Source organism: Monopterus albus, unplaced genomic scaffold, assembly GCF_001952655.1.
Source record: "Monopterus albus unplaced genomic scaffold, M_albus_1.0 scaffold386.1, whole genome shotgun sequence".
Lineage (NCBI taxonomy): Eukaryota > Metazoa > Chordata > Actinopteri > Synbranchiformes > Synbranchidae > Monopterus > Monopterus albus.
Window position 1 is genome coordinate 159,775 of NW_018128266.1, and position 9,195 is coordinate 168,969.

The following is a 9,195-nucleotide window of genomic DNA, read 5'->3' on the forward strand; positions in this document are numbered from 1 at the left end:
GGTCTCTCGGCTGGCCTGGGAACGCCTCAGCATTCCCCCGGAGGAGCTGGAGGAAGTGTCTGGAGAGAGGGAAGTCTGGGCATCTTTGACTGCTGCCCGCGACCCGGTCCCGGATAAGCAGAGGAAAATAAATGGATGGATGGAATCTGAGGTAAGATCGTCAAATACAGTGGCAAGAAAAAGCAAGTGATTTAGTTGTAAAAGTAAAGACAGTAAGTAAAATTTTATTTGTATAGCGCATTTCTAAATTGAAGTTACAAGGTGCTTTACAAAATCAGAAAACAATACAACAAAAAACACAGATAAAGAACTTGCAACAGACAAATTTAAATCAATTAATTGAGTAAATTACTTCCTGTTTCTTTGCAAATGTAAACAGCAGATGTCTGGTTGTCACAAACTGCACAAGACACAACCTGCAGTCTGAAAGTAGTGTTGTCTGACTAATGAGTATATTTGTGAATCCTCTGTGAAGGGTTAATTTATTAACCTGATTTTGACAACATGGTAGAGAAGCTGGAACAACAACAGAAGGGCTTAAAATCACAGACTGTCATGCTGGGGGTAGGATAGATGAGAGACACCATGTCCTCTCCCATTTTCACTTGTTTTATCAGGCCATGGTGTGAAATCTTAGTTAATGTACCTGTAACCCAATAGAGTCTGTGGAATGAGCTTAAGACTAGCAGACATCCTAAGAATAGATTGGTTTGTGTATGTGGAGGCTGAGACCAAGCGCTGTGAGAGTCAACACATAACCATAATATAACTTGTTAAACACCATCTTTTCAGCAGCACTTCTGTAGCTTTCAGTTCAGCAGCCACTGTTACCGCCCCTCACCTCCCATAACAACTTTCCACACAATGACCAGTATTGTGCTCATGCACTCCAGCCGGTCCTTGAGGATCATTGCTCTGACACTTAAATCCATGCACATTAATTAGCCCACAAAATAACACATGAATGCAGCTCATGAGCCGTGATACATAAAAATACCCTGCACATGCCCTGATAATGTTAGAGGCATTATTGACAGCAGGAAAAATCAACGTGTTTGCTGTCACTCACTCTAAGATGTGCAGCACTCATGTTAGGGAGTAGAAATGATATGATACATTTGCGTGTGATGACATATTAGGTCTTCAGGCCATATATCTGAAGCTATATTTCTATATATGGTGATCGTACAGTGATTATGGGGATTACTCATCTGCCAAAGTCCATAAAAGGACATCTATGTCAGTGGACATGGTGCTCTCTCCAAGAGATGGGTGTTAACACAAATTCTGTTGTCAGCTCAGACCTCAACGAATGAAGAAAGGAAAGGAAACATGTCTAGGCTTGTATTTACTATTATATTGTACAGTGTATATTGCAGTCTCACTCTCTGTTGGCTGCTAATTAGTTGAGAGGAAAATGAAAAACAGAAATATAATTTGATATATATATAATGAAAATTAAACAGCAGTAAGTAGCAGCTACTTTACTGCTCAGGTTTTGTTGATAGTGTCATTTTGAGAATATAGCTACTTGTGACAGTCAAAGATGCTTCTGTGAAAAACTGCCTCATCAAAACAATTTGTGAGCTTCTTTGTGAGGCAACTTCAACAAATAAATATGGATTTCAGTATTTAATAGTCTATGCAATTTTACTGGGTTGTCAAAAATGTCAGTCTACATTTCACTCCTCTGGTGTGGAGTGTTATTAGAGCTGTGACCTCTGCATGGACATGTCAAGAAAATGAGCAGTTTCCTCCATATTTTCAGTGATGGATTATTATAGGTGCTTTAGGCTATAGCTCATAGGTCTGCCGAACACAGGAAAATATAAGCTTCCACCTAGTGTGACTGTAGTTACATTAATATTTTGTCTCAAATCTCATCACGAGCTTACAATCTATTTTAATTACACAAAGTAGTTAAATGATAATAAATCACAGACATAAAGCTGCTTTAGCTGTATGTTTGTATTTTGTCAGTATTCCAGCTGAAGTAACCTGATTGAAGTTAGGCCTACATTATAGTACTTGCAGTATCTTACACATTATTCCATATTGGCAAATGACAACTTGTCCGTTAAAATTTGCAGATAAAGTAGCTCTGCCGCTTGTAGCTGATGAGAAGGTTGTCCAAGTAGACCACACACCGGCTCTGGGGGATATCAGTCAGGACCCACTCTATGAGACACTCAGTGGTGGCTGGGCCATTGCAGAGGCCAAAGGGCATTGCCTTGAACTGCCACAGGCCCTGGCTGATGGAGAAAGCGGTCTTGGGTTGTGCATCTGGTGCCAACCCCACCTCCCAGTAGCCACTAATCAGATCAATGGAGCTGAAACAGTGGGATCCAGCAATGTAGTCCAGGGTGTCATCAGTACATGGCAATGGTTAAGAGTTTTTGTGGGTGACTTCATTGAGCAGGTGAGAGTCAATGCATAATCTCCAGGTGCTGCTTTCTGGACCAGTGCCCACTGCCCAGGGGCTGCTGAAGAACTCAATGACACCATATCTCAAATTTTGTGCTTGTCGGTGGCTTGTTTGGCAAGTGGCAGGTGCCACAGGTGGACAGGGTGTGCATTGCCAGTGTGAGTGTCATGCTGCACCAGTCCTCGTCTCTGGCCGTGAAGATGTCAACAAATGCCTCCAGCAGCTCCCTCAGCTGTCATCACTGGCCTGCCTCCAAGCCTGCGCAGGTCCTCAGGAACAGGTTGTTGATGGCTTGCCTGGTTTTGATAGATGCCCCTCTGACTGGCGGAGACGTGGCTGGCCCCACAGCTGGTGGCAGGGATATGGTTAGCTCCCTGGCTGGCTGGTGGTGGTGTGGATGGTCCCCGTTGAGTGGCAGCAATGTGGTAGACCCTCTGATTGGTGGTGGCAATGCAACTGGCCCCTCGGCTGGTGACAGTGATATGACTGGCCCCTTGGCTGGCTGGCAGTGGCGTGGCTGGCCTCTTGGCGGGTGGAGGCAGCAGCGATGGCAGTGATGTGGCTGGCCCTCTGGCTGGTAATGTGGTGGATCCTCTGGCTGACAGTAGCAATGTGGCTGACCCTCTGGCTGACGACATGGCAGACTCTCTGGCTGGTGGTAGTGCCCCCTCCTGGTACTGTCCTGTCCTAGTTTAACAGGGCCTTTAACCCCCCTCTGCACTGCCCTGCTGCATTCATGCTTCTTCGCTGTGGTGGTGGTAGCGATGGTCTCCTCCAGGTCCATCTGCCACACCCAGTGCTTCACCCTGCGGGATTAGAGCATGTGCTCAACTCACTCTGCTTCAGTCAGAGCTGCTCTCAGGGTGGATGTTGGAACCTCTCTGGCAGGAGCCTTCAGATGAAAAACTGGAGCTTTTCCAGCATGGTGTTTTTGAATGTTGAATACTCACACCATGTATAGACACAAATGTTGGCAGCATAGGCACCCAGAGTCTCTCATTCTCTGGGCCAAAGGCTGCCAAGCTTGTCCTGGGCATCACCAGCATGGACCCACCAGCCAAACCTATGCTGCAGCACTCTCTCCATGGCTGGCCAGTTGAGTTGTTCCCCAGGCCAGGGCAACACAGACAGCCACCTCCTCGGGAGGCCAGGCATTCAGTGCTAGCTGCGCTTGCATAAGGTATGTCTCTAGTGGCTCATCCATGTTGTAGCATGGCAGTTTTATGGTCTCTTAATGGCCAGCTCCCAGGTCTGAGATGTCTCTAGGGTGGGCCACTGTCAGGAAGGTGGCTGGTCCTGCAGCCCTCGGTGTGGGTGAAACCATTTGCAGTGCTGGATAAGCTAGCCAGCAAGCTGCCGTCAGCCCATGGTGAAGCATGGCTGGTAATGATTTAGTGCAGCTTTGCCAGTCCACCAACCAGGGACTGAGGTCTCCATCTGCAGCTTTCTCCTGGTGGGCTCTCACTGAGAACAGGGTAGCTGGCAGTCTCGGTGCAGCTACTGGGACACCAACTCAGTTTTGTAGCATTACCTCCAGCTGTTAAGCTCTTAGAGCGATACCATCGTCTCTGCACAATGATTCCACTTCTGACACCAACTGTAATGTTTTTGCTGGGAAGAAGGGTTGAGAGACCAGAGATTGTCTTTTTCTCTCTCAACATTCCAAACACTAACACACACAATCCATGTCAAAACCCAAACTATATACATCCTGCCCAATGAGGTATTATGAGGCATCCCACCAGGTGCTTCCCCCTCAGGCATTCTGGGGAACCCCATTAAATGTTTCTTCACCCCCAATGCCACAATATACTGTTATCAAAATTAAAAGCAATATGTACCTTTAAAGATTCTCTGGTAACCCCTTATAAGTTAAAATATGTGTCTCTCAATCACAAATACCTGCACAGCAAAGAAAAGAAATGCAGCAATGAAATGTTAGTTATAAGCCTCTTCACTGAGAAGATTAACACACTCATAAAATGTTTACAGTCTAATAAAACATTTCTTCAGTTTACACAAGACACCATTATCTTTTACATCTTCAGTTTTTCAAAACTCTTCAAATGAATAGTTGCTGAAAAAAGGCAAGCCAATACTTTGGATACCATTAAAGGCTTAGAAAATGAGAATAAAGATTACTACAAATGATGACAATGCAATATGCATATAACTTACCTTGTTTAGTTTTATTCTTTAGCTTAATAGTGCTGCCTCATGTCACTCTAAACGGGAAAACATTGTTTCACTGCAAACAGCGAACATACATAAATTCCAAAATAAATGTGTACACAAAATAATACCACAGTTTTACACCTGTACACCATTTTCTATACTCTCCTAACATTAAAACCCCTAGAAAAATATATAATAAAACTTGATTAACATCATTTATACATTTATTCTTACTACATTATTTACTACAAACCAACTATAACGTACAGTACATAGGTTAAATCAGTTTGAAGACCCCCAAGCACAACAACATTAGATAAAATTAATTAACCTTTTCAGTTTATATGATTATTGTTATTCAACACCTGTATTAAAAATTATCTGACACTTTTCAGATGCATTCACCTTGAGAATGACAGAAGTAAAAATAACATTTAAACACACAGATCACACTCTACTCTGCGAACTGATGGACCACCAGTAAATTTTCTAAACTGGAAAGAAGAAAGAGAGACACGGAAGATATCACTCAATCCCCTTTACGCTCCCTCTCTCTCATTTATGTCTATATCTCTCTATCTCCCCATTTACAGCTATCCATCATTTTTCTCTGTATCTATCAGCTTTCTGTATCATTATTGGTCCATTATCCCTCTCTGTCCACTCTCTTTGTGCATATCATTAGATCTTTGTTACAATAAATAACATGTGCAGTATTTGTGGAGTACTACTGCACTAAAATTGATATTTGCAATCTATCTATCACAACTGTATGACCTTATAATAGAGATGCAAGTTTGGGACCCTTAGTTGTCCATACTCTTTCTATAGTTGCAGTTTGCTTATTTTCATTTTAACCTTTTCTCCTTGCCATAGAAACTGTAAAGAACTGTCACAAACAGTAATTTACATGGAACTAGACAGCACTCAGAGAGTGCAGAACACTGCCCTCATAATGCTATTACACATAAAAGTACTATTCCCATCATGGTTTGACCCTCATAACATGACTCCTTGATCATGAAAACCTGCCCCTAACATTTAGAATCACCTTGATATCTTTAGTAGTTTGAGTGTTATACAATAAAAACAATAGTTCATTAATGAAAGTTTTCTCCAGGATCTAACTGAGTAACTTTTGAAGATACATCAAGTCTGTTGACACCCCACTAAATCAGCAGAGCCTCAGCTAAAATTTGAGCTTACATGTAGCATTATTTGTTGTCTCACAGTGGTGAGTTTTTTGTGAGCCCCACAAATTTGACCATTCTGGATCAGCAGATCTGGAATGTGACTTAGAGATCAGCTTTTGTAGTGTCCTAGACCTTTTGTGGATGTTTTCCTGCAATATTTGTTCAAGCATTGTAGGCATTGTGTGTAGAGTTAGAAGCAAAAAATATTGAATTGGTCCAATGTCACAATGGTGCAGAAAGAAAAATTCCTGGTTTCGGATGATGATCAGATCAGCACCAAAATCTCATGGATTGTTCACAGGTATTACTTTGGAGGCAGAGGTAATAACACACCGATTTGAGGCCTTGTCATACTACATTCAGTGCTGACTCTGTTTTTGCTGCTTCAAATGCAAGTCTGTTGTCCACTGTTGAAAACATATGAAATAACTAAGCCTCTTAAAATGTTCTTTGTAGTCTTTTATAGGAGTTCAGAGTTGGTCTCAGAGTTAGTTTCATAAAAAAAATGCCTCCGTTTTCTTTCTAAAATTCCCATTGTTTAGTAAATATGATGAAAATTTCATCTTTGAGGGCTATTGTATAACCCCACTTTTTTATCTCCAGGTATACTGAAGCACAGTCATGAATGTGTATGGATCCAGTGTTACAGGAATTTATCCAAGAGACTACAGTGAAGCACAAAATTCATAAATACCTCAGAAAGGATGTGGGTTATAATAGAAGTAAAGTCTCTGGCTGTTGAGTTCAGTGTTCAACAAACATTGGTATCATGGTTATCTTTTAGCACTTTCATAAGAGAAGTGCCCATTTTTGTTTTCCTGCATGTCCTTACCTCAGATCTGTCCAACTTATTATCTACACAGAAATTGAAATGCTCTCATAAAACTTAGGGAGCAGCCAAAGTCCTCAGGTCCTGGAGCCACTTTTGTTGAGAATAGGAGAAGGGAGTGGTGGGTTAGTTGCATAAATTATCACCATTGTGAACTTTTTTACCATAACATGTATCATGGAAAAGAACACCTCTTCCTTCAATATATTTATGTATGTGTATTAGAATAGCCAGTTAGTGAGGTGTCCTTAGTTATTTCAAAGCTACCACTCGATGATTGCACTGTGCCATGTGAAACATCCAGCAAATTCAATACAAATCCTCCTGCTAAAAAGCTTAACTGTGCAGTCCAGGTGGTGAATGTTTTGCCTCAAAACATTTCCTCTCACACTTGTACCAAAACCAACTTTTAGGACTGAACTCCTCCTCAGCCGTATTGAAGTGTTTCTTGCAGAATTTGGTACTGTACCGTTCTACACCAGAGGCTGGACTCCTAATTTCTAAATTGCATTGAGAATGGCCACTTTAAGACCGTTCAAAGCAGTGATTCTGAGAAGAGACATGTTGCAAAATAAATTAAAAGAAAAGAGAGAACCCAGAGGCAAAAATGATGGGAGCCTTATTCTGGACTGCTGACATTAGCTCAAGGTTATTTTATAAATGGTCTTTGCTCAACATCGCCAAAAGAATCTTCAAAAGTGCATCAACCAACCGATAAATAAATAAATAAATCTCTTGAAGCAACATAATGCACTAATAGTACCTTTGAAGTTTGATTATCAGAATAGGCTTTAATATGCTGAGCATACAAGGAATTTGTAAATAGACAACATATAACACGATACTGCAATCAAAGGTAGGGGAAGGGTGTTAGAAGGAGGAGAGGCAGTATGCATAAAAATTATCTACATATATACACATTTCAAGTTATTTGGTGCATGTAGCAGCAGTATTTACAATTATTGCATTGCAGTGGCTGCTGAGTCCTGTTGCTTCAGTCATAGTTAACTGTATCAGAGTGATGGCACAGGGTCCTTGTGTCTGGTTGTTTTGGCATACAGTGACCTGTAACACCATCCAGAGGGGAGTTAAAACATTTGTGTCCAGGGTATAAAGAGTCTGCAGAAATCTCTGCCCTTTCTTTGTCTCGTGAGGTGTACAGGTCCTCCATGGAGAGCAGGCTTTTCTGAACTTTTCTGCCATCTGGAGTTTATTCCTGTCCTGTTTGGTTGCTGAGTAAACCAGACACTGATGGGTGTGCAGAGAATAGACTCAAAGAATCCTCTGTAGAACTCTATCAGCAGGCCCTGGGGCAGGTTGAATTTCCTGAGCTGGCGCAGGAAGTACATCAACAAGGAAATTTCTCTCAGTGAATAAAATGGTCTTCGGTTAAGGAATAGTGCTTCTAAGTTTTTCCTAACTCTGTGACATCTTTGCACCAACCTTCGTGTATGTAGAAGCAGGTTAGGTAGGTAGGTAGGTACTTTATTGATCCTCAATGGGGAAATTTCAGTTCAGAAGGTTCCACCTTTCCTCGACTTTCTGGTTTGCTCCTTCACTCAATCTGCCCTGTAGATCTGGAAACCCAGGAGTCTCATCTGGGGTTCAGTCATTTAGCCACATCTCAACGAAACACAAACCTGCCAGTCATGAGAAGTCAGATTTAGTCTTGTTAATGAGAAGCAGTTCATCCATTTTGTTGGTTAGAGAGCGAAGGTTCACTAGATGAATTGCTGGGAGCAGCATTCGGAGGACCTGCTGTTGTAGCTTGACTAGAGTGCTGGCCTACTTTCCCCTGCAGTGCCTCTTGTAGGTCCCGAGGATCACTACTGATCTGCAAGCCAAAATGTCCAAACAACTTACCCCATCCGTAAAAACAATAAAAAAAAAGGTGATCCGACTGAGCTGTTGGATGTTCAAGAGCTTGGTGAAAGTAATCCCAGATAGGTTACAGGAGACCGTCAAAAATGGCAAAAACAACAGCAGCACACTAGAGCACATCATATAATTTCCTTTTCAACTATGGGCTTCAAAAACATAGAACTCATGTTCCTTTCAATTGTATTATTATTTATAGTGACGGATGTATCATCTGTACAAATGCTTCTTGCTAAACCAGGACCAACATTCACAAAGAACCTATTAAACTTATCTACTACATCCTCCAATCTATTGACCGGTGTATCATTATCCATACAATATTGAGGGTAGTTACTCTTACTGGAACTGTTTCTAATCAATTTATTTAATATATTCCAAGTACCTCTCATGTTATTTTTATTATCCTCTAATACTTTAGAGTAATATAGTTTCTTACATCTCCTCAAAATCTCAATTAATTTGTTCTTATATGACATATTTTTCTTCCACCTTCTTTGATCTGTCCTTTATGAATTCCTAATATAACGCATTCTTCTTTTTACATGCATTCTCTAATCCCTTACTCATCCACGGTTTCCCACTGTAATTCCTTTTGTTTTTATACTGCTTACGAGGACAGTTCCTATCATATACTTTCATGAATATATGTAAAAATTGCTCATATGCTTTATCTAAGTCTTCCTCTCTGTAAA

The 9,195-nt window shown here is 41.4% G+C and overlaps 1 long non-coding RNA gene across 1 annotated transcript in view; it reads right to left on the reverse strand.

The window, feature by feature from the left end:
* The window catches only part of LOC109951430 (uncharacterized), a 12,932-nt gene extending 12,059 nt beyond the window's left edge, over window positions 1-873 (reverse strand). The window contains exon 1 of the long non-coding RNA XR_002273602.1: window positions 862-873. This is a non-coding gene — a long non-coding RNA (uncharacterized LOC109951430). The remainder of the gene's footprint in view (window positions 1-861) is intronic.
* Between the last annotated feature and the right edge of the window lie 8,322 nt (window positions 874-9,195).